The 24,727-nt window shown below is 47.8% G+C and overlaps 1 long non-coding RNA gene across 1 annotated transcript; it reads left to right on the plus strand.

Annotated features, from left to right (window-relative positions):
• The first annotated feature begins 1,772 nt into the window (after positions 1–1,772).
• Positions 1,773–23,261, plus strand: LOC139356579 (uncharacterized). Its single transcript, XR_011608605.1, has 3 exons — positions 1,773–1,857; positions 14,961–15,199; positions 22,984–23,261. It is a non-coding gene; the product is annotated as an uncharacterized lncRNA (long non-coding RNA).
• Positions 23,262–24,727: the final 1,466 nt, after the last annotated feature.

The following is a 24,727-nucleotide window of genomic DNA, read 5'->3' on the forward strand; positions in this document are numbered from 1 at the left end:
GAGTCAGGGCTCTTCCCCATGGACTTGAACCCAGAAGCATTGAAACCAGAACCACTATCTCCATTCTGTCATCACCTGTGGGCTGAGAAGATACCAGCTCCAGGAGACCATGAAAGCTGAGTGGAGAACGGGAGAGAAATCAGATCTTTGCCGTGTATGAACCCCAGACAGGATGCGCAGATGGTGGTCCCGCCCGATGCTGGGCTTCTCAACTAAAAACCTAATATTTGGTTTCTATTTTTTTGTACTTGCAGCTGAGAGGGCCCTAAATGAAACAATAGTCATCATTAGGTTTTCCTGATGTCCTAGTGTTTTAGGGACGATGCCTCAGGTAGAAAGCATAGTGGGATGCCAGCAGAATATCATTTCTCCCACGTAGGCTAGCTCCTTCCATGGGGGTCCTCATGTTGAAACAGCATCAATAACACTGCCCATCATTTTGAAGAAAAAGTGAGAGAAAGTGTATTAGTCTGTTCTCACTGCTATAAAGACACACCTGAGACTGGGTAATTTACGAAGAAAACGAGTTTAAATGAGTCACAGCTCTGCATGGTTGGGGAGACCCTCAGGAAACTTACAACCATGGTGGAAGGTGAAGGGAAAGCAAGCACCTTCTTCACAAGGAGGCAGGAAAGAGAGTGCAAGGGAGGAATTGCAGAACACTTTAAACCATCAGATCTTGTGAGAACTCCTTCACTGTCACAAGAACAACACGTAGGAAACCGCCCCCATAATCCAATCACCTCCCACCAGGTCCCTCCCTCAGCACGTGGGGATTACAATTCAAGATGAGATTTGAGTGGGGCCATAGAGCCAAACTGTATCAGAAGTAAAGGTGAACTGTAAAGAGATCTTCATATTTTAGTGACTGTCATTATATGATAGGCTCCTTCAGGGCAGGGACGGTGGGCTTTTGTGTGTGTGTACCCCGGAGGTGGCTAAAGTGTCTCACACAAAGTAGGTGCAGTGCTTCAGTTTGAATCAAATTGAATGCTTCTCAGGCCGGGCGCGGTGGCTCAAGCCTGTAATCCCAGCACTTTGGGAGGCCGAGGCGGGCGGATCACGAGGTCAGGAGATCGAGACCATCCTGGCTAACACGGTGAAACCCCGTCTCTATTAAAAAAATACAAAAAACTAGCCAGGCGAGGTGGCGGGCGCCTGTAGTCCCAGCTACTCGGGAGGCTGAGGCAGGAGAATGGCGGGACCCCGGGAGGCGGAGCTTGCAGTGAGCTGAGATCCGGCCACAGCACTCCAGCCTGGGCGACAGCGCGAGACTCTGTCTCAAAAAAAAAAAAATTGAATGCTTCTCATGCTTATTCTTTCCATAGATAGCTAAGGAAAACAGAGTCACAGAGAGACGAGAGATCAAGCCACTGGCCAGGAGCACACTCAGGGATTCTGTCCCCCGCCTCAGGCTGAGTCCCACAGTCAAACTCTGTCCCTCTGCGAGGCTGAAAGACACTGGAGGAGGAGGCTCCTCCAAGGACCAGCTTTGTCACTCACCTGCTGGGTGACTTTGAGCAAATCCCTTCCTCCCTCTGGGCATCAGGCGTCAGTTCCTTGTCATTCACACAGGGTTAATCCTCACTTTATAAGTACCCGTGGGTTCTATATATACAGTCATTTGAAGAGCACAAAATGCCTTGCAAGTGTGTTTGCTGCATCACACGAGTAGAGGCCAAGCTGCAGGCTGCCTTGCAGGCCTGCTTAGAAACTCCTCTGGGTAACCAGGGGCGGTGTTTCAGGGCGTACCAAGTACCTGCATCCACATGATTCACTTTGATTTTCCCAGGCCGTGAGATACTTCAGACAGACACAATTTCTCCCGGCGACAGGGGAGGAAGCCAAGGCCTTGAGGTGAGTGACTTGCTTAAGGCCATCCGGCTAATTAGAGACAGAGGCAGACCTCACACCCATGTTTTATGACTTCCAGTTCAGGCCCATCACAGACCTCCATCCACCTGCAGGAAAGCAGGCGGCCCTCAGGGACTTGCTCATGGAGAATGCTCCATACATGCCGAGGGGATGGGCTCCGAGGAAGCCAGATTGTCCCAGGGCAGCGCCGGCCTGGCCACTCTGGATGGCCGTGCTGTGGCCCAGCTGGTGGGGGCACTGGAGGCCCATGTTACCCTGCACTCTCTTTGTGGGGCGGTGTGTCCAGCATTCCTGGCGAAGGTCAAGATGCCTCAGCAGGGTTGGGTGAGCAGCTCTCTGGGGCGGTGAGGGGAGGCAGACAGGCACGCCGTCTGTTTTGCTGGGCCGTGAGTGGCTTTTCCGGGCATTGTGCTCACCAGTGTGCCCCGGTCATGAACACAGAGACCAGCTTCGTAGGAATCACAGCAACACCCTGTACTTCCTCAGCATTCCAAGGAGGCCCCAGGCATGGCACTTACAGGAGGTCTCCCAGACGCCGCCTTCCTCCTCCTCCTCCTCAACTCCATCGTCCCCAGGAGGAGGCGGCCGTCTTCATGGTGTGATGTGTGGGACCCGGAGGGTGTCCGGCCAACAGAGCTCTCCCAGTCCTCCTTCCACAGGTTCTTATCTCTGGGACACGTGTTCTTAACCCCTATTTTCTGATTTGGACACTGTACTAGGAGCTTTAATTACGTTCTTGATAGTTCTGTGACATAAATGCTATTATTATCACCCCCCCTCCACATTAATATAAAGGAGACAGAAGCTTAGAGGGGTCTATGTCAGCAGTAAGTGGCAGAGCCAGGACTCGAACCTCATGGGCCAGAGGCTGGCGTCTGTGCTCTTCACTGCGCCGCTGTGCTGCCCTCTTATGTAAACCTGGTGCGTTCTGCTTTGGAGACGGGTAGGGATGGAACACAGCCATTCATTCAAGAGTCTTTTCTAAAATAATAACTTTCTTATTTCATAACAATTTTAGATTTATAGAATTATAGTGCAGAGAATTCCTGTATACTCTGTGCCCAGTGTTCCCTATTATTAATTTTTTTTTGTTTTCCCTTTTTTTTTTTTTTTTTGAGATGGAGTCTCACTCTGTCACCCAGGCTGGAGTGCAATGGCTCAATCTCCACTCACTGCAACCTCCGCCTCTTGGGTTCAAGCGATTCTCTCGCCTCAACCTCCCGAGTACTGGGATTATAGGCACCTGCCATCATGCCCAGCTAATTTTTGTATTTTTAGTAGAGATGGGATTTCACCATGTTGGCCCAGGCTGGTCTTGAACTCCTGACTTTAGGTGATCCACCCACCTCGGCCTCCAAAAGTGCTGGGATTACAGGCATGAGCCACTGCGCCCAGCTCTGTTTTTCTATTTCTTTTTCATCTCTTCTTACCATTCCTAATGTCCCCTGTTATTAACATCTTACATTAGTGTGGTACATATGTCACTGTTAATGAACTATTATTAACTAAAGTGCACACTTTATTCATTTATTCAGCTTTTTTTTTTTTTTTTTTTTTTTAAATTACCTATTGTCCCATTCTGTCCCAGGATCCCATCAGGATTCTCTATTACATTTAGCCATCATGTCTCCATAGGCTCTTCTTGGCTGTGACGGTTTCGCAGAATTCCCTTGTTTTTGGTGATCTGGACTATTTTGAGGGGTGCTGGTCAGGATTTTGCAGAATGTCCTTTGATTGGGATGTGTCTCATGTTTTCCTCTTGAGTAGACTGGGGTTATGGGTTTTGGGGAGGGAGACCACAGAGGTAAGTGCCATTCTCATCACATGATATCAAGGGCACTATCAATGTGACTTATGACTGTTGGTGTTCACCTTGGTCACCCGTTTCTTTAGTGTAAAGTTACTCTTGTCTTTGCTTCCTTTCCATGATGTTCTCAAGAATCATTTTTTGAGCACCAAAAGAAGAAACTGGTGGCTGGGCGCAGTGGCTCACGCCTGTAATTCCAGCACTTTGGAAGGCCGAGGTGGGCAGATCACCTGAGATCAGGCATTCGAGACCAGCCTGGCCAACATGGTGAAACCCCATCTCTACTAAAAATACAAAAATTAGCTGGGCATGGTGGTGCATGCCTGAAATCCCAGCTACTCAGGAGGTTGAGGAGGGAGAATCACTTGAACCCAGGGGGCGAAGGTTGCAGTGAGCCGAGATTGCACCACTGCATTCCAGCCTGGGCAACAGTGAGACTCCATCTCAAAAAGAAAAAAAAAAAAGAAAAAAAAAAAAAAGAGGAAACTGGCAACTCTCCTAAGAGGGAGGAAGAGGGGAGAAAGGACAGGGCAGGGTGCTAACAAGTGTCCTGGAACAGAAAAAAGAAATTGCACCTGAGTAGGAGGAGAAGCTGGTGGCCTTTGAAGTGCCCATGTGAGAAAAGAGCCAGTTCCAGGATTCTGGTGAGAGCAGCCAGCTCAGTGTGGCTCAGCAGGGAGGGGACAGCCATCTAGGAATCCCTGCGGAGCACCGCAGAGAAAATGAGACCTGGGTCTCATTTTAAGGGACTTCATCTCCCTGAAAAGCAATGCTGCATCAGACACAGAGACGCCCCGACAGAACGGAAAACAATATGCACTGTTCAACATGAAACTCCCATCCATCTCACGGCTGCATGACTTTGCCTAAGAGTTCAGGATAAAGTAATGTTTGCGATACATCCTGAAACGATTTTTGTGGGTTAGCATCACTAGATTGCATTATGCTTTGGGGTTAAAAGGGTTAACTTTGCCATGTAGCTATTTCAAATAGACCACAGCTCTTTTTTTTTTTTTTTGATGCTCACCACTATACTAACGAGGATCAAATAGACCACAAGTTCTGCAAACCTGTTTAGATGTTTCTTCATTTCATAAAGTATAGGTACCAAGAATCGCAGTACCTCCTCCTCTCCCCCTAGACTTTCTCTTGTTATTCTGGGATTGAAGGGGCCTCATGTCCCCTCGAGGGATCCTACTCCTATCAAGCAGGCTGGCAAGGGGGAGACTGGAGGCCTGAGAAGCTGCAACACAGCTAAACTGCACTCCCCAGCTAAGCCATGTGCTTGCATCTGTCCGTCTGCTCCAGAGTGTGAGCCAAACATCTGAGACTGTGAGAATTCGGAGAGTTGACCGCAGACGTTGGTTCCAATGTTGGGAGGAACCTGGGAAAATCAAGGGATGCTTTGGTCCTGTTATTGTGCTTGAAAAGCAATTAGAGGTGAATATCTGTGAATATTTGGGGGTTTAGAATGTATCTGTTTAAATGAAATGCCCCTGGGATATGAAATAACTTTAGCTCTTGGCATCTAAGACAACAGAGGCAGCTGGATGCGGTGACTCACGCCTGTAATCCCAGCACTTTGGGAGGCCGAGGCGGGTGGATCACCTGAGATGAGGAGTTTGAGACCAGCCTGACCAACATGGTGAAACCCCATCTCTACTAAATACAAAAAATTAGCCGGACTATTCACAATAGCAAAGACTTGGAATCAACCCAAATGTCCATCAGTGACAGATTGGATTAAGAAAATGTGGCACATATACACCATGGAATACTATCCAGCCTTAAAAAAGGATGAGTTTGTGTCCTTTGTAGGGACACAGATGCAGCTGGAAACCATCATTCTTAGCAAACTATCACAAGAACAGAAAACCAAACACCGCATGTTCTCACTCATAGGTGGGAACTGAACAATGAGATCACTTGGACTCAGGAAGGGGAACATCACACACCGGGGCCTATCATGGGGAGGGGGGAGGGGGAAGGGATTGCATTGGGAGTTATACCTGATGTAAATGATGAGTTGATGGGTGCTGACGAGTTGATGGGTGCAGCACACCAACATGGCACAAGTATACATATGTAACAAACCTGCACGTTATGCACATGTACCCTAGAACTTAAAGTATAATAATAATAAATAAATTTAAAAAAAAAATTAGCCGGGCCTAGTGGCGCATGCCTGTAATTCCAGCTACTTGGGAGGCTGAGGCAGGACCATTGCTTGAACCCGGGAGGCAGAGGTTGCAGTGAGCCAAGATTGCACCATTGCACTACAGCCTGGGCAACAAGAGTAAAACTCCATCCTCCTCTGCGCCCCCCAAAAAAAGACAACAGAGACGTTCGATCAATTGGCTGGTGTGAGCAAAGTCCCGTGAGAATGGGACCCACGACAGAAGTCTAGGGAAGTGTGTGTGTGGGTGAGGTAGACACAGATAGGGGCTATGGACGGAAGGGCTCCAGGACCTGCTTGCCGGCTGTCATGAGTCTTTGGACTATTTATAGCTGGTGACCTCAGATGAGTCACCCCCATGATTCAGTTTCCCCATTTCTCTGAGATATGGAGACAGCAGTTGGTCAGGAAGGGACCCTTTCCCTCCTCTCCGCCTCTCCACCGCCACCACTGCTGCCACCAGCCCCCACGCTCTGCCCACACAGTAGCCCAGGATGCCCAGGGCTAAAGGCTTGACATAGACGACACCTAATGTAATCTCACAGCCCTGGGACACAGCTGTTGTTATTGCCTCCACTTTGCAGAAGGGAAAAGTGAGCCTTACAGAGGTTAAATAACGTGCCTGATGTCATACGTGGGGGATGGGTGGATGTGGGCCAGTGTTCTGGGTGGATGGGTGGATGTTGGCCAGGGCTTCCACTGCTAAATCCATCTGGGTCAGGGGCTGGCACCGTTTTCTGCAACAGGTTAATATTTTAGGCTTTGTGGGGCATATGATCTCTCCTCCTCTCACCCTAGACTTTCTCTTGTTATCCAACACTTTAAAAATGTAAAACCCATTCTTAGCTAGTGAGCCGTATGTAGGAGACTGCTGGCTGGATTTGGCCTGAAGGCCAGAGTTTAGTCACCCCTGATAACAGGAAAGCAAAAAAATGCAAATTGCTGTGGGCTGGCATGTCTCCTCAGATTTCAGAGGCCCTCTAAAACTCACGCAAAGAATCTTGGGCCCTGGAGGGTGGCAGGGCTACCTGTGCGGCCCGGGTGGATGTTAGTTTTACTGAGGACCTACTGGGGTGTGGGCACCACAGTGTCTCTCCCATGGCCACTGTTCCTACGGGCAGTTACTGCCCCTCACACTTGTCCCTCTGTGTCCTGCCCTCTGTGGGGGCTCACTGGGGGCCCGGCTTCTCCACCCTGTCACCATCCTGGCCTCGCTTTCCTTTCTCCTGGGACTTCGGTTCTTGGTCAAGTCAGGCAGGTCAGGCCCAGCTGTGGCCCCTGGCTGAGCTGCAGAGGAAGCTGAGAGGACCTGCTGTCAGCTCCTTTTGGGCAGGCGGCCTCAGTGGCCAGCGTGGGGTGGGAGATGCTGAGGCAGAAATGGAGGAGAAGAGGTGGGAGCTGTGCAGCCGGAGGGAGGAGTTCTGTGGCCTGGGCAGGAAGCTGGGACACGTCTTTGTTTCTAAGCCTCCCCAAACTTAAGGAGGTTTGGAAAAGGAGTAAACACAGGGATTCTGCTTGTGTGTGGGGCCTGCCTGTGCGTGTGTGTCACGTACAACCCATGCCTGTGTTCCTGTGGAGAGGGAGCATGGAAGGCACAGGGGCCCGGGTTCTAGGCAATGCACAAAATAGTTAAACCAGGTCTGAAACTGGGATCAAGTCCCAACACCACCACTGACCAACCATGGGAACCAGGTCCAGGTCTTTAACCTCTCGGACACTCACTTTCCTCATCTGTAAAATGGAAATAGCAATATCTCAGCAGATTGTTGTAAAGCTTACAAAGTAACACTATTTATCAAATGCAGGGCAGGCACTGTTCTAGGGGCTTTCTATATTCAGTTGATTCTCATCACTCATACATTCTGTACTGAAAAATTTGTCTACTCTGGCTGGGCGCAGTGGCTCATGCCTGTAATCCCAGCACTTTGGGAGGCTGAGGCAGGTGGATCATGAGATCAGGAGATTGAGACCATTCTGGCTAACATGGTGAAACCCCGTCTCTACTAAAAATACAAAAAAATTAGCTGGGCGTGGTGGCAGGCGCCTGTAGTCGCAGCTACCCGGGAGGCTGAGGCAGGAGAATGGCGTGAACCCAGGAGGTGGAGCTTGCAGTGAGCCTAGATCGCACCACTGCACTCCAGCCTGGGCAACTAAGCAAGACTCCATCTCAAAAAAATAATAATAATAAAAATAAAAATTTGTCTACTCCATACAATTTACTTGTATTGCCAAAAATCAATACTCACCGTGCTTGCATGGCCATCCGTGAACACAGAGCAGAGAACAATTTGAGTGGCAGGATGTGCACATTCCCAGCAGAGGATGAATAAGGTGACAGTCTGCCTTGTTGTGTCAGCTCGTATGGCAAGCAAGTGTCCTTTTCAAGGTCTACGTGGTACCATGTGTTTTGCCTTTTTCTGCTGCACGTTGGTGATTTTGCTGTTTAAAATGGTCCCGGCATCATGCCGAAGTGCTGTCCAGAGTACCTAAGTGAGAGAAAGCTGTGATGTGCCATATGCAGAAAATACGTCTGGTAGTTAAGCTTTGTGCAGGCATGAGCTGTAGTGCTGTTGGCCATGAGTTCAATGTGAATTATTCAGCAATATATATTAAATAAGGTGTCGTTAAACAGAAACACACAGAAGAAAAAGTTATGCATTGATTCGTTGATGAAAATGTGACCACAGGCTCACAGGAACCTCACCTTGTATCTCTCCTAGGAGCATTGGTTTGGTATTCACTAATTCAGTGTTTGCAGTGACTGCATAAAACATAGCCACTATGAATAATGAGAATTGACTGTATTGGCCAGGTGCAGTAACTCACACCTGTAATCCCAGCACTTTGGGAGGCTAAGGTAAGCAGATCACCTGAGGTCAGGAGTTTTGAGACCAGCCTGGACAACACGGTGAAGCCCTGTCTCCACTAAAAATACAAACATTAGCTGGATGTGGTGGTGGGCGCCTGTAATCCCAGCTACTTGGGAGGTTGCAGTGAGCTGAGATCACACCACTGCCCTCCAGCCTGGGCAACAAGAGCAAAACTCCGTCTCCCCTCAAAAAAAAGAAGAAAAGAAAAAAAAAAAGTACTGTATTAACTCATCTTTTGAAAATTTTATTGATTGATTGTTTGATTTTTATTTTTTATTGTTTTGAGACAGAGTCTCACTCTGTCGCTAGGCTGCAGTGCAGTGGTGTGATCTGGACCTGCAACCTCTGCCTCCTGGGTTCAAGCGATTCTCCTGCCTCAGCCTCCCAAGTAGCTGGGACTACAGGCGCCTGCCACCACGCCCGGCTCATTTTTTTGTATTTTTAGTAGAGACGGGATTTCAGCATGTTGACCAGGAGGGTCTTGAACTCCAGACCTCATGATCCACCTGCCTCAGCCTCCCAAAGTGCTGGGATTACAGGCATGAGCCACTGCACCCGGCCAATTTATTTATTTATTTATTTTGAGATAGTCTCACTATGTCACCCAGGCTCGAGTGCAGTGGCATGATATCACCTCTCTGCAACCTCCACCTCTTGGGTTTAAGTGATTCTCCTGCCTCAGCCTCCAGAGTAGCTGGGACTACAGGAGCATACCATTATGCCTGGGTAATTTTTTGTATTTTAGTAGAGACAGGGTTTCACTGTGTTAGCCAGGATGGTCTTGATCACCTGACCTCGTGATCCGCCTGCCTCAGCCTCCCAAAGAAAATTTTATTTTATTTTTAATTAATTATTTTGGGTGGAAACAAGGTCTTGACATGTTGCCAGACTGATCTTGAACTGGGCTCAAGCGGTCCTCCCATCTCGGCCTACCAAAGTGCTGGGATTACAGGCATGAGCCACCATACTCGGCCGTATTAACTATTCACCACAACAACCATACTGGGTGGGTGTTCTACTGTCACTATTGTCTAGATTTTACTGAGGCACCGAGGCACAGACAAGCTGCCTGATTTGTCTGAGGCCATATGGATGGCAGAGCTGGGATCAATGCCAGGCCATGGGGCCTCCAGGGTCCCCTAGCTATTCCTGAATTAGATAGGGCAACATGCAGAAAGCCGTAGGGCAGCCCCCTCTGTGTCATGCACATTCATCAAGGCTCTGCCACTCGGGGGCCCCATGGCCGTGGGATTAGACAGTTTCTGAAGTCCCTTCCACTTGGATATTCTAAGGCCCTGCAATTTCTGCCCACACTCCCAAGCTGCTGTGCACGTAGGAGTGGGCTGTGTCTGCAGGCCCACAGCGGGGAGCTGCAGCTACAGGCCTGGAAATTGGGATGGATGAGCTGTGAGTATGGCAGGGAGGCTGTTGGGGTGGATGATGCCGAGGGCTCAGGAGGACCTTGGATGTCACCTGTCTTGGTTGTGCTGGCGTGCTTCGAGCTGGGGGTAGCTGGAAGGGGAAGGATGGCTTCTTCTTTTTTGTACATGTGGAACTGAAGCTCAGAGAGGTTTCTCAACACAACAGGACACAATGGGACCGACCAGGAACAGATTCACCAGGGATGATATTAAAAATATTAAACAGGCTGGGCACGGTGGCTCACACCTGTAATCCCAGCACTTTGGGAGGCTGAGGCGGGAGGATCACGAGGTCAGGAGATCAAGACCATCCTGGCTAACACAGTGAAACCCCGTCTGTACTAAAAATACAAAAAATTAGCCAGGCGTGGTGGTGCGTGCCTGTAGTCCCAGCTACTCGGGAGGCTGAGGCAGGAGAATGGCATGAACCCGGGAGGCGGAGCTTGCAGTGAGCTGAGATGGCGCCACTGCACTCCAGCCTGGATGACTGAGCGAGACTCCGTCACAAACAAACAAAAAATTAAACAGTGGTGTGGCACAGACACAAGCTGATCACCACAGATGCAGTTTTGGACATGGAGGCTGTCTGCATGCGGGGGATGTTGGCTGCGTCAGGCCTGGTCCCAAGCCTCGTCCTGGCTGCTCTGCCCTGTCCCTTTTCCTCCATACCACGCTGATTTGCAGGGCTGGAGCAGATTTTTCTGTGTCTATGAGAGTAAGGGGATTGTACTCTATCACGCCACACCCATCTTTAGCTGCTCTTTCCCGAAAGCTTCTGGTGGTGGTGGTATAAGTGGTAGGGGTCCACTCACCTTCACATCACAATAACCCCATTCTCCCTGCTAGTGAGGGGTGAGAGCAAATATTCTGGAGTGACGGTCTGAGTTCAAATCCCAGCATTCATCAGCCTGTGGCCCTGTGCTAATCGCCTCACCCCGCTAAACCCTGCTTTTCTTATGGGTAAAATTGGATTAAACTACCTACCTCAGGGAATACTGTGAAGACCAGGTACAATTATGTGGGTGACCAAGCTTTATATGCTGAAAAAGTCTGTGTGTAAAATGAAGGGGATTAACCCATTTATGCCGGAGGCTGCAGTTTTTTTGAATTGCAGACATGAAAAATCAGACCTTGGTGATAACCTTGAGCAGTGGGATATAAATAACTCCCACATGCTTGGCGTTCCAATAATGGAACACTAGGCATAAAATTAAGCTGGGCTGTGTCCTGAGAGGCTCACACAGGGAGTAGGAACCTAACACTAAGGGCAGATGGAACTGCATTGGGTATCCCTGTGCCAGAGCAGCTAGTGGTCTCCCTGATTGTCCCTTTTTTTTTCCGGACAGGTTCTCACTCTGTCATTCAGGCTGGATGAAATGGGGAGGGGCAAGGCGGGAACATCAGCTAGGGCCCTGGGGGCCAGCAGTGGTGTGATCTCGGCTCACTGCAGCCTCGACCTTCCAGGCTCCAAGTGATCCTCTCACCTCAGCCTCTGTAGTAGCTGGGACTATGGGCACATGCTACCACACCCAGCTATTTCATTTTTTATTTTTTGTAGTGACAGGGTTTGACTATGTTGCCCAGGCTGGTTTTGAGGTCCTGGGCTCCAGTGATCCTCTCACCTTAGCTTCCCAAAGTCCTGGGATTACAGGTGTGAGCCACCATGCCTGGCCCCAAATTCGCCTTTCCTTCTACCATAGTCATTGATTTAGTTGAAGACATGACTCCCCAGAATAAAATCTCTATTTCCCAGGCTGCTTTACACCCAGGGTGGCCACAGGGACAAGTTCTGGCCAATAGGATGTGAGCAAAAGGGGTGGGGACAACTTCTGGGCATGTCCTTAAAGAGCAGGGGCCTTCCTCCTCCATTCCCCGGACCCACAGCTCTGTCCCTGCACCTTCCCACCCCACCTTCCTCCTTCTGGCCATCCAGAGGGCAGATGTGGTGATGGGCTGTCTGAGCCCATGAGATGCGACCAGCCTCCCAGGGTGGAATGGAACAGCTGGGGCTGGCTCTCTGCCTTGTGAGCTGCTGAGCAGCCCTGGACTACTTATTTCAGAGAATTCCATGAGGGAGAAATGCGTCCTAGCTCATGTCCTCCTGGGTGTTTGGGGCCTGTTGCAGCAGTCAAGTTTATAGCCTGACCATGTGATAGTGAACCCCACTGTGACCTATGCTACTTCTCAACCAGCGAGTTACTAATGTGCTGCTTTTGTTCAAGGATGGGAGTTGAAGCTGGGAAGTGTGGAGGGGAGGTGGGTGCAAGAATACCCTCGAGAAGGCCCAGGAAGGCATCACCCGTCGGATAAGCCCCACAGACTTCGTGGGGAGGCAGGACTTTAGGAATTTTCACGGTATAGATATTCCTTCTTCCCCTACTGGTTCCCCCGCATCTCTTTTTTGTCCTTGCTCCCCTCTTCTCTCCCTGATCATTGTCCCAGCTCAGCACACACTCCACATCCTTGAGAATATGGTGAGGAAGAACGAGACCCATTTTTGCCTTGCAGGCCAGTTATGATACAGACTCAGGCCTCTCAGGTCCCAAACCTGGGGCCATCCTACACCCTTCTCTCTCTCCCACCCCACGAAGACTTCGTCAGCACATCCTGCCAGAGCTATTTCAAAATATGACCGGATCACCCCTTTCCACCCCTCGTCTCCTGCTCTAAGCCCCCATCATCTCCTGCCTGAACTTTTCTTTAGCCCGCTTATGGCTCTCCATGCTTCCACCCTCATCCCCACCCCGCCAACGCAGTCTGTTCTCAACAGAGCACCCAGAACGATTTCCTTAAAACGTAAATCAGGCCGGGCGCGGTGGCTCAAGCCTGTAATCCCAGCACTTTGGGAGGCCGAGACGGGCGGATCACGAGGTCAGGAGATCGAGACCATCCTGGGTAACACAGTGAAACCCTGTCTCTACTAAAAATACAAAAACTTAGCCGGGCGAGGTGGCAGGCGCCTGTAGTCCCAGCTACTCGGGAGGCTGAGGCAGGAGAATGGCGTGAACCCGGGAGGCAGAGCTTGCAGTGAGCTGAGATCCAGCCACTGCACTCCAGCCTGGGTGACAGAGCGAGACTCCGTCTCAAAAAAAAAAAAAAAAAACGTAAATCAGACGGTGTCACTTCTCTGCACGACTTTCCAACACGACTCTCAGAAGACACTCCAAATTCCTTTCATGGCCCCCACGACCCTAGCTGATGCTCCCACCTTGCTCCTCCCCATTTCATTTGGGCGTGCCTAGAGCACAGCAGGCATGCTCCTGCCTCAGGGCACTGGCATGCAGCCCTCTTTGCCTAGACTCTCCATGGCTTCCGTCATATCAGGTCTCTTCTCAAGTGGCACCTGTTGCAGAGGCCCTCCGGGGCTACTCTGCATAAATACCACCCACTCTTGTCACTTGCTGTCCCCCTTACATTACTTTATTCTCTTCCTAGCCCTTATCACCATCTGATTTATATTTGCTTTCTTGTTTTTTGGCTTTCTCCCTCCACTGAGTGTAAGCTCTTTGTGTGTCTCGTCTGGCGATCTGTGCCTTCATTTTGGACAGCAGTGCCAGCAAGCATGCAGCCGGGGCTCAGTAGACGCTTGCAGGATGCTGAGTGGCGTGTGCTGGATGTGCTGTTGTGCAGAGCCCAGAAGCCGAGATGCCCCTGCCTGGCGTTCAGAGGAGGGATGGCTGGACCTGATACTCAGAGGGTGACTGGGTGGGAGTCCTTGGCCTGGGTCTGCTCGGATGGCCACCGGGCCAGTCAGGCCGTTGCTCTGACCTCAGTTCTGGAGAGTTCGGATTGGTGGCAAGGGAACGGGCAGGAGCTGAGGAATAGATGGTTGCATTAATCATGGAACTTTGCCCAGAGGGGTCAGAGGAGTAAGGCAGGGGTTAGAGAGAGAGAGCGAGCATGAGACAGGAGGTTCAGGTGGCAGGGGAGGGGCTGGGGGTGAGGAAAGGGATGGGGGTGTGGGTTCTGGCTCAGCCTTTTCCAGACTTTGTGGCCCTGCTGCAGTCCCAGAGTCTACTGGGGCCCCGCTGTCTGCTTCCTGGCCTGGCTGCTTATTTGGCCAGTAGTTTGAGCAGCTGTGGGCTTCTCTTGCTGACCTCCAGAGGAGGAGTTAAGTACCTGCTGGCTCTCAGGTACAGGAACTAAAAGCGTACAGGAAATGTTGAGGTGCCAGTCAGCAAGAGGGCCAGTCCTCGGCTTCCCCTGCCAGGGGCCCCTAGGAACAGATACCCACCCCCACTCTTTCTCATCTCCAGCTCTTGTGGGAGTGAAGTGCGCTTCCCGTGCTTTCCAGCGGAAACTTTACTTGGTTCTCTTCACAGCCAGGGTTCATTCATTCTCTTCATTGGCAAATACTTGTTAAGTACTCCATGCCACCAACGAGCTAGGGATATGGACAACCTTGGTGTAGAAAAATTCACCTTTAATGTTCGTAGCCTCCCCGGTCTGCACCCATTCCTCCTCTCACTCAGAGAAGCTTTCCCCACATCGGGAGAGAGGCTGGTTAATGGATACAAAGTTACAGCTAGATAAGCTGAGCGGAATAAGCTTTAGTGTCCTGGGTCGCTGTAGGGTGAAAGTAGTTAACACTAATTTTAAGTATATTTTCAAAAAGCTGCAAGATAGGATTTTAAGTGTTCCCAGCACAAAGGAGTGATGGGTGTTCAAGATGTTAGATATGCTAATTACCCTGATTTGATCATTATACATCATATGCATGTATCAAAATATCACTTTGAATCCTGTAAAAATGAACAATTATTGTCAACAAAAAATAAAAGGGAAAAAACACCAAATATCTTTCCCCACAGCAATTTTGTGTCCCAGGATGGTGCTGCGTGCCTGGGAGCAGTGATGTGCTGATAAATGTTTCACAAGTGGCTCTTTGGAAGAAAAGTCATGATCTGCAGTGTTTGCCAGTTTCCATGGTGTAACTACTCACAGAATGTCAGATTTCATGCTACCCACGTGATGTTACTCAACGGAAAACTGGGAAGACTTCACAGTAACAGCATCATGTGTCATTTCCACCACACGGATACAGACATTGGTATGTATAACCTCAAGGGTATAGATACTAGTAAAATGTTAAATAGGAAGTATGAGTTTTGAGTCATTATCTCTGTCTTAAATGTAACTTATTTTATTATGATTATATATACTTTAGTATTTAATAATGAATGCATTTAACAACAGACCCACAAAATTCCTGAAAATGTAAAAATTAGCTCTGCAAACCAGGATGAGATGGCTCTAGCACGTCACTGCCTGTGAGCTTGCTGGAAATGCAGATTCTTAGGCCCCACCAGCTCTACTGAATCAGGATCTGAATTTTAACATTTTTTAACAATACCCTCAGGTAATCCATATACATTATACATTTAAAAAGCGTGCCCTAGGGGAAATAACTGTTTATTATTTCATTGATATCTTTTTTTTTTTGAGAAGGAGTCTTGCTTTGTCGCCCAGGCTGGAGTGCAGTGGCCGGATCTCAGCTCACTGCAAGCTCCGCCTCCCGGGTTTACGTCATTCTCCTGCCTCAGCCTCCTGAGTAGCTGGGACTACAGGCGCCCACCACCTCACCCGGCTAGTTTTTTGTATTTTTTTTTTTTTTTAAATAGAGACGGGGTTTCACTGTGTTAGCCAGGATGGTCTCGATATCCTGACCTCGTGATCCGCCCATCTCGGCCTCCCAAAGTGCTGGGATTACAGGCTTGAGCCACTGCGCCCGGCCTGATATCTTTTTTAGAACTTTTCCGCAACAGAGATGTGTGTATTTTAACAAATTTTGTTTTTAACAAAAATAAGGTCACGCTGTAAATGTTTCGCAAGGTTTTGTTTGTTTTGTTTTTTTTTTTTTTTTGAGGCGGAGTCTTCACTCTGTCGCCCAGGCTGGAGTGCAGTGGCACCATCTCGGCTCACTGCAAGCTCCGCCTCCCAGGTTCGCGCCATTCTCCTGCCTCAGCCTCCCGAGTAGCTGGGACTACAGGCGCCCGCCACCGCGCTCGGCTAATTTTTTGTATTTTAGTAGAGACGGGGTTTCACCGTGTTAGCCAGGATGGTCTCGATCTCCTGACCTCGTGATCCGCCCGCCTCGGCCTCCCAAAGTGCAGGGATTACAGGCGTGAGCCACCGCGCCCGGCCTTGTTTGGTTTTTAACTTAGTAACATGTCTGATATCCTTCCATGTCAGTCTACAGAGATCTCATTATTTTTAATGTCTCTGTAGTATTTTAGGACATGAGTAAATCATGATTTTAAAAAAACCATCTCTTGCTGGGCGCAGTGGCTCATGCTTGTAATCCAGCATTTTGGGAGGTTGAGGTGGGCAGATCACTGGAGGCAAGGAGTTCTAGACCAGGCTGCGTGGCATATCAAAACCCCATCTCTACAAAAAATACCAAAAAATAGCTGGGTGTGGCTCGTACCTGTAGTCTCAGCTGCTTGGGAGGCACAGGTGGGAGGATCGCTTGAGTCTGAGGAGGTCTAGTCTGCTGTGAGCCGTGATACTGCCACTGCACTCCAGCCTGGGTGACAGAGTGAGACCCTGTCCCCTCCCCCTTCAAAAAACCCTCTCTGAATGAACACATATTGTTTTCCCCTTTTGCTTCAAGGAACTTTATACTTAAAAAGAAAGTTTCCTTCACTTTCTTTCAATTTCCTTAACAAAATATACCTAAAAAAACTTCTGAAAGCTAATTTATACCAATGGGTTAGTGGCTGGTAATAATAGTTTTACAGTGTTTTCCTTCTTCCCCAGATTTAAACAGTTTATATTTTATCAATATTTATTGAGATATTTTATGCATTATGTTCTGAATAAGCTGCTAGGGAATTTAAAGAAGTTAGACAGGCCGGGCGTTGTGGCTTACGCTTGTAATCCCAGCACTTTGGGAGGCTGAGGCGAGTGGATCACCTGAGGTCAGGAGTTCAAGACCAGCCTGGCCAACATGGCAAAACCCCAGTCTCTACTAAAAATACAAAAAAATTAGGCCGGGCGCGGTGGCTCAAGCCTGTAATCCCAGCACTTTGGGAGGCCGAGGCGGGCGGATCACAAGGTCAGGAGATCGAGACCACAGTGAAACCCCGTCTCTACTAAAAATACAAAAATTAGCCGGGCGCGGTGGCGGGCGCCTGTAGTCCCAGCTACTCAGGAGGCTGAGGCAGGAGAATGGCGGGAACCCGGGAGGCGGAGCTTGCAGTGAGCCGAGATCGCGCCACTGCACTCCAGCCTGGGCAACAGCGTGAGACTCCGTCTCAAAAAAAAAAAAAAAAAAAAAAAAAATTAGCCAGGTGTGGTGGTGGGCGCCTGTAATCCCAGCTACTCGGGATGCTGAGGCAGGAGAATCGCTTGAACCTGGGAGGCAGAGGTTGCAGTGAGCAGATATTGGGCCACCGCACTCCAGCTGGACGACAGAGCGAGACTCCATCTCAAAAAAAAAAAAAAAAAAAAAAGAAGTTAGACGTGGGCCTGACTTTCACATACAGCCCTCCAAAGGGAATGTAATAATCATAAAATGAGGCAGGACATATAGATACAGAACTGTTACCAGCAGCTTTAGTGCCATGAGAACATCAGAGAAGGGATGGGAGAAAAACCTTAACTAAGATACTGGGTGCTACCTGTGACATTAGAGACATTGCTGGATAAATGGGGAGGTGTCTGTCCTGTCCTCAAACCACAACAGGCAGCCTTAGGCTAAGGGCTGGTGGAGGGATTACAGGCGCGCGCCCACCATGCCCAGCTAATTTTTGCATTTTTAGGAGAGATGGGGTTTCACCAGGTTAGCCAGGATGGTCTCGATATCCTGACCTCATGATCCACCCGCCTCGGCCTCCCAAAGTGTTGGAATTCCAGGCATGAGCCACCGCACCCGGCCCCCACCCTTTTTTCCTCCAGTCCTAACCTCTGGTTCCTCTATCTCCAGGAACCCTGATCCCCAAAGATGATAGCAGTTCTACTTGGTTCCTGTCTGAGCCGGGTCTGGATCTGGGAGGTGCTGGCGGGTCCCTGTGCTTCCGCTATGGTGGAAATCTGATTGTGATCAGCATTGGGCCACATGCCAGAGGCCGCGGCAGTTCTGCGCCTGGCCTGGCCGGCCTCGGTGCTACCCGCCACCCCTCACGTCTTCCCTTCTGGTTCCTTGCACGTCGCTGGTCAGTCCCCGAACCCTGACTCTCCAGCAGTGAGCTGGGTAGCCCTGGGAAGCCTCTGCCCTTCTCTACTTCCCAGGGTACAGAGTGAGATTCCACCTGTGGCTTGATTCTCCTTCACATCTTGCCCACCCAGGCTTCTGGCCGAACCTAGCAGCTCAAGTCAAATTCAGCTGGAAATTGGCTGCTGAAGGAGCTGTCTTTCATCCTCTATAACTGAGGACTTACTGTTCCTAACTGTTGCTAAGTGGGGGCTGTTTTCTTTGAGGGAGTTTTTTTCTTCTTTAACAATTTTATATATAAAATAACAAATGCAAAGTATGTATTATGAGACATGCTAACAAAATGAGCATCTGTGAACACACTATCCCATCTAAGAATTAGAACATTATCAACAGGGTTGTAGATGCCTGTTCTTTCCTGTTCTGTATGCCTGTCTCCCCTGAAGAGATAGCTGTTATCCTGAGTTTTTGTGTTTGTTATTTCCTTGCTTTAAAAAAGTAGCTTCATCGGCTGGGCGTGATCCCAGCACTTTGGGAGGTCGAGGCAGGTGGATCGCCCGAGGTCAGGAGTTCGAGACCAGCCTGACCAACATGGCGAAACCCCATCTCTACTAAAAATACAAAATTAGCTGGGTGTGGTGGCACGTGCCTGTAATCCCAGTTACTCAGGAGGCTGAGACGGGAGAATCACCTGAACCCGGGAGGCGGAGGTTGCAGTGAGCCGAGATCACGCCATTGTACTGTAGCCTGGGTGACAAGAGTGAAACTCTGTCTCAAAAAAAAAAAAAAGCTTCATCACATATGTTTATATCTACAAACTTTACTTGCTTACTTTTGCTTGTTTTTGAGCTTTGTAAAAATGGTGTCATATTGCATATAGTTTTTTTTTGGTTGTGATAAACGGTAATGCTGTGAGTATTCTTGCATAAATCTCTGTATGCAAGAGTTCCATGCACCAGCGTCTCTTCTAGAGAAGTGCAGTCGATGAGTTCTAGGGCATGTAAATGCTCAAGTTCACAGATTGTTTTACCAATTTCCAATCCCACCAGCAGTATATGTAACAGTTCCCCCACAATGCATAACTGATTATTCCAGCATCGTTTATTGAACAGCCCAACTTTTCCCAATTGATCTACAGTGTCACCTCTGTTATCTAAAACATTTCTGTATATCTGTGGGTCTGCTTTTGGCTTTTAACCTAATTCATTGATCAAGTTGTCTATACTTGCACTAATATTCAGTCTAAAATGCTATGGATTTATAAGAAGTCCTGATGTAGTTAGGTAAGTCCTGCCTGGCTAATTTTTTTGTATTTTTAGTAGAGACAGGGTTTCACCGTGTTAGCCAGGATGGTCTTGATTTCCTGCCCTCATGATCCACGCACCTCGACCTCCCAAAGTGCTGGGATTACAGGTGTGAGCTGCCGTGCCCGGCCCTAGTTCTGATCTTTATGATTTTCATTTATTTTTCTTCTCTTGTTTCATTGCCCAGAATTTCTAATGTAACTTGAATGGAAGTGGCAAGAGTCAGCATCTTTTTCTTGTTTTTTATTTTTAAGGGAACTGATCTTCTATTTCTTACATTTCCTTGTTAGAATGATGAATCACACATGTTTTGTTACTTCGGTTAAATTATTATTTTTTTAATTCCTAGTTTACTATGTTTTTATGATGAATAAGTAAATCTGGCAAATGCTTTTTCTGTAGCTATGGAGATGCCTATATTTTTACCCCTTAATTTGTGAATGTAGTATATGATAATGATACAATTTTAAATGTGAAAACCACCCTAAATTTCTGGAATAAATAAAACTTGCTCATAACGCACTGTCTTTTTTTAATAAAACGGTTGGATTCACTTGCTAGTATTTTGTTTAGGAGTTTTGCACCTATGTTCTTCAGTAAGTTTTGCCAGGGATTTTCTTTTTCTTATACTGCTCATGTCTGGTTTCGGAGTCAAAATTGTATTGGATACATCATCTGAATTAGAGCTACTTTTCTTTGTGGCAGAGTCCATTGATGGTTTTCTAGTGGTTATTCTGGCCTTCTAACTTTTAACAACAAAACCCCAATTTTTAGCTGGATACAAAACTGAAGATTATATTTCCCAGCCTCCCTGATAGGTAGATATGGCCGTGTGATTAAGTTTTGACCAGTATCCCTTCATCAGCACCATCATCAGTCAATTCTTTGTAGTTTTGAGTCCTGAGATTCATGATTCCAGCTTTGAGAAATAGGTCTTTGAGGACATTTGTTTCTAATAGTGATTAATTTCATTAAATCTAAAAACAGAGGCAGGGTGGGGTGACGCACTCCTGTAATCCCAGCACTTTGGAAGGCCGAGGAGGGCGGATCACGAGGTCGGGAATTGGAGACCAGCCTGGCCAACATTGTGAAACCCCATTTTTATTAAAGAAAAAAAAAATTGGCTGAACCTGGTGGCGGGTGCCTGTAATCCCAGCTACTCGGGAGGCTGAGGCAGGAGAATTGCTTGAACCCTGGGAGGTGAAGTTTGCAGTGAGCTGAGATTGCACCATTGCACTCCAGCCTGGGGCATGGTGCGAGACTCCGTCTCAAACAAACAAACAAACTAAAAGCATGATCTAGTATCTAGATTTCTTGATTTTTTAATACATCAGGGTAAAATAGGAGAAATACCTTCATTGTTTCTTGACCTATATTTGAAGCTTCTGTAGATATCTTCATGTGGTAGGAAGTCTAGCAGTTCTCAAGACCCTACACCAGCCATTATGTGCATGAAAGAAGATCAACTGTGAAAGATTTTTGGCTTTTAAAAATGTATTTAGGCTGGGTGTGGTGGCTCACGCCTGTAATCCCAGCACTTTGGGAGGCCAAGGCAGGTGGATCATGAGGTCAGGAGATCAAGACCATCCTGGCCAACATGGTGAAACCCCGTCTCTACTAAAAATACAAAAAATTAGCTGGGTGTGGTGGCGGGCGCCTGTAGTCCCAGCTACTCGGGAGGCTGAGGCAGGAGAATGGTGTGAACCCGGGAGGCGGAGCTTGCAGTGAGCCGAGATCACGCCACTGCACTCCAGCCTAGGCAGCAGAGCGAGACTCTGTCTAAAAAAAAAAAATGTATTTAAAGGCTTCTTCAATTATCAGAAAGCTTGCACCTATGTGTATGAACCAATATGACCTTCATATTAAACTGATAATATTCTGCATTTTGTATGCATTATTGCAGAATAGACTGAATTTTACATTTTTCATGATGATTTCTTTGATCCATGAATTGGAAATGTATTTAAAAGTTTCTAGCCATATGGGAATAAAATGTTAATTATGTTTTGTTATTTGCTTTTAATTAAATGTATTATGCAGGGAAACACATTGATACTGATTCTTTGAAATCTGTTGAGAATTGCTTTGTGGGTTAGTACTTAGTTTTTTTCTTTTCTTTTTTTTTTTTAGATGGAGTCTCTCTCTGTCACCCAGGCTGGAGTCCAGTGATGCAATCTCCGCTCACTGCAAACTCCACCTCCCAGGTTCACGTCATTCTCCTGCCTCAGCCTCCTGAGTAGCTGGGACTACAGGCTCCCGCCACCACATCCGGCTAATTTTTTTTGTATTTTTAGTAGAGACGGGGTTTCACTGTGTTAGCCAGGATGATCTCGATCTCCTGACCTCGTGATCCGCCCGCCTCAGCCTCCCAAAGTGCTGGGATTAAAGGCGGGAACCGCCGTGCCCGGCCTGGTCATTTTTTATATATGTTCCAAATGTGTCATCCCTAATTGTTGGGTAGAGAATTCTATGTATGCCTAATAAATCAAGCTGATTAATTGTATTGTTCAAATTTTCTGTCTTTTCTAATTTTTTGTCTCTTCGATCTAACAGTAATGGAGAGAGGTATGTTGACATGGCAAATTTGTCAACTTCTCCCTGAGTTATTTTAATTTTTATAATTTATATATTTAAACCTATTTTATTAATAAGCTTATTTTTTAGTTTTATAATCATCATATCTTCTTTTTTTTTTTACACGGAGTCTGGCTCTGTCGCTCAGGCTGGAGTGCAGTGGCGCGATCTCGGCTCACTGCAAACTCTGCCTCCCAGGTTCATGCCATTCTCCTGCCTCAGCCTCCTGAGTAGCTGGGACTACAGGCACCCGCCACCACACCCGGCTAACTTTTGGTATTTTTAGTAGAGACGGGGTTTCACTGTGTTAGTCAGGATGATCTCGATCTCCTGACCTCGTGATCCGCCTGCCTTGGCCTCCCAAAGTGCTGGGAGTACAGGTGTGAGCCACTGCACCTGGCCCCATATCTTCTTATTTTATTAGGTTTATAATAATGTTAGTAGATTGTAGTTTTTGTCATTATTTCATGTCATCCTCTAGCCATAATAATGCTTTATTTCCCCAAAGTCTATTTTGTCTCATATTAGTAACAACTACTCCAGCTTTGCTTCAAACACTTTCATGTCCTTATATTTTAGGTATGTCTTTTATAAACGTCATGGAATTATGTAGTATCCACCTTTGAAGATAGCCCTCCAGTGAATCTTATTTCACCAGTCCCACCCTTTTGTAGTCTGACGTTGAGTAGGGCTGACTTGTATAACCAATAGGATATTGTGGAAATAACAGACTCCTGAGACCAGATCATAAAAAACCTTGTATCTTTCATTTTTCTCTCTCTTGGACTCTTGCTCTGGCAGAATCTGGTCACCATGTCATGGGGATATTCAAGCAGCCCCATGGAGAAGTCAATGCAGCCGGGAACTGAGGCCTCCTGCCAGCTACAGCACCAGCTGGGCAGCACCGTGCATGAGCCGTCTTGGAAGTGGATCTTCCAGCCCCAGTCATGCTGGTGCCTTTGGCTGACTGGGCCTCAGCCAACCTCTGAGGGATCCTGAAGCAGAACCACTGAGGAAGCCTACCAAGTGCAGAGGAACATTCTTCAGCTTCTACAAAGAATCCGGCCTCTCATTTTTCTTGAAACTCACAGCTATCTTGGTGTGTCTTATTTTTTTTCCCTCTTGATAGAGAAGTGCTACAAAGAAATGTTTCTGTACTTTAATAAAAAGACAAAGTAAGTAAAACGATAAATGACAGCTGGTTTGGACCTCATGTTGGAGATGTGATAGGGTATAGAAGAGACTGGAAACTGGAGAGAACATGCCCATCCCAAGAGAGAAGACCCGCATTTCTAGCAACTTCCAGTCTTCCAAGTGAAGCTGGAAATCGGCATTTACAAACACAGATAAGAATTACACACACACACACACACACACACACACACACACACACCCTGGCTACTTTGGGTAAAAGAATGCCAGAGAGGGTTAGTCACTTTCTCAAGATGGAGGGAGAAGTAGGTAGAGCCTCAGACCTCCAGGACTCTGAGACTTTTTTTTTCTTTTCTCTTTCTTTTTTTTTTTTTTTTTTTTTTGAGACGGAGTCTTGCTCTGTTGCCCAGGCTGGAGTGCAGTGGTGCAATCTCCACTGACTGCAACCTCCGCCTCCTGGGTTCAAGCAGTTCTTCTGCCTCAGCCTCCTGAGTAGTTGGGATTACAGATGCCAGTCACCACACCCAGCTAATTTTTGTATTTTTAGTAGAGACGAGGTTTTACCACGTTGGCCGGGCTGGTCTCAGACTTCTGACCTCAGGTGATCTGCCTGCCTCAGCCTCCCAAAATGCTGAGATTATAGGCATGAGCCACTGTGCCCAGCCCAAGACTTCTGTCATTTCTGAGATTCTGCGATAAAATATATATGCTATTAGTTCAAATCAAGGGTGTGATTATATCTCACTGTTTGCTTGCTACAGGGCAGTATCTTAAACATCTGTGGCTTTGAGCAAGAGAAAATGACTTGCTCTTGCGTGGTGAATGACTTGAAGGTGGCAGCTTGCTCAAGGCCCACAGTGGAGGATGCATTACGTTTTCTGTGCAAATTATAGCAGGTAATTCAGTTTCAGAGAGAGAAGCCAAAAACTTAGGACAACAGAAAAATTTGTCCTGTAGTATTTGAGGAAGATGAATAAGGTAAGTATATTTTCCCTAAATCGACTCACCATATGTAGTATGAGAGAGTCCTTTTTTTTTTTTTTTTTTTTTTTTTTTGAGACGGAGTCTTGCTCTGTCGCCCAGGCTGGAGTGCAGTGGCTGGATCTCGGCTCACTGAAAGCTCCGCCTCCCGGGTTCACGCCATTCTCCTGCCTCAGCCTCCCGAGTAGCTGGGACTACAGGCGCCCACCACCTCGCCCGGCTAGTTTTTTGTACTTTTTAGTAGAGATGGGGTTTCACCGTGTTAGCCAGGATGGTCTCGATCTCCTGACCTCGTGATCCGCCCGTCTCGGCCTCCCAAAGTGCTGGGATTACAGGCTTGAGCCACCGCGCCCGGCCGAGAGTCCATTTTAAATAGTTAATGATATTTATGTTTCAGGAAGGCGCAGAGATA

Source organism: Macaca nemestrina, chromosome 10 (genome assembly GCF_043159975.1).
Source record: "Macaca nemestrina isolate mMacNem1 chromosome 10, mMacNem.hap1, whole genome shotgun sequence".
Classification (NCBI taxonomy): domain Eukaryota; kingdom Metazoa; phylum Chordata; class Mammalia; order Primates; family Cercopithecidae; genus Macaca; species Macaca nemestrina.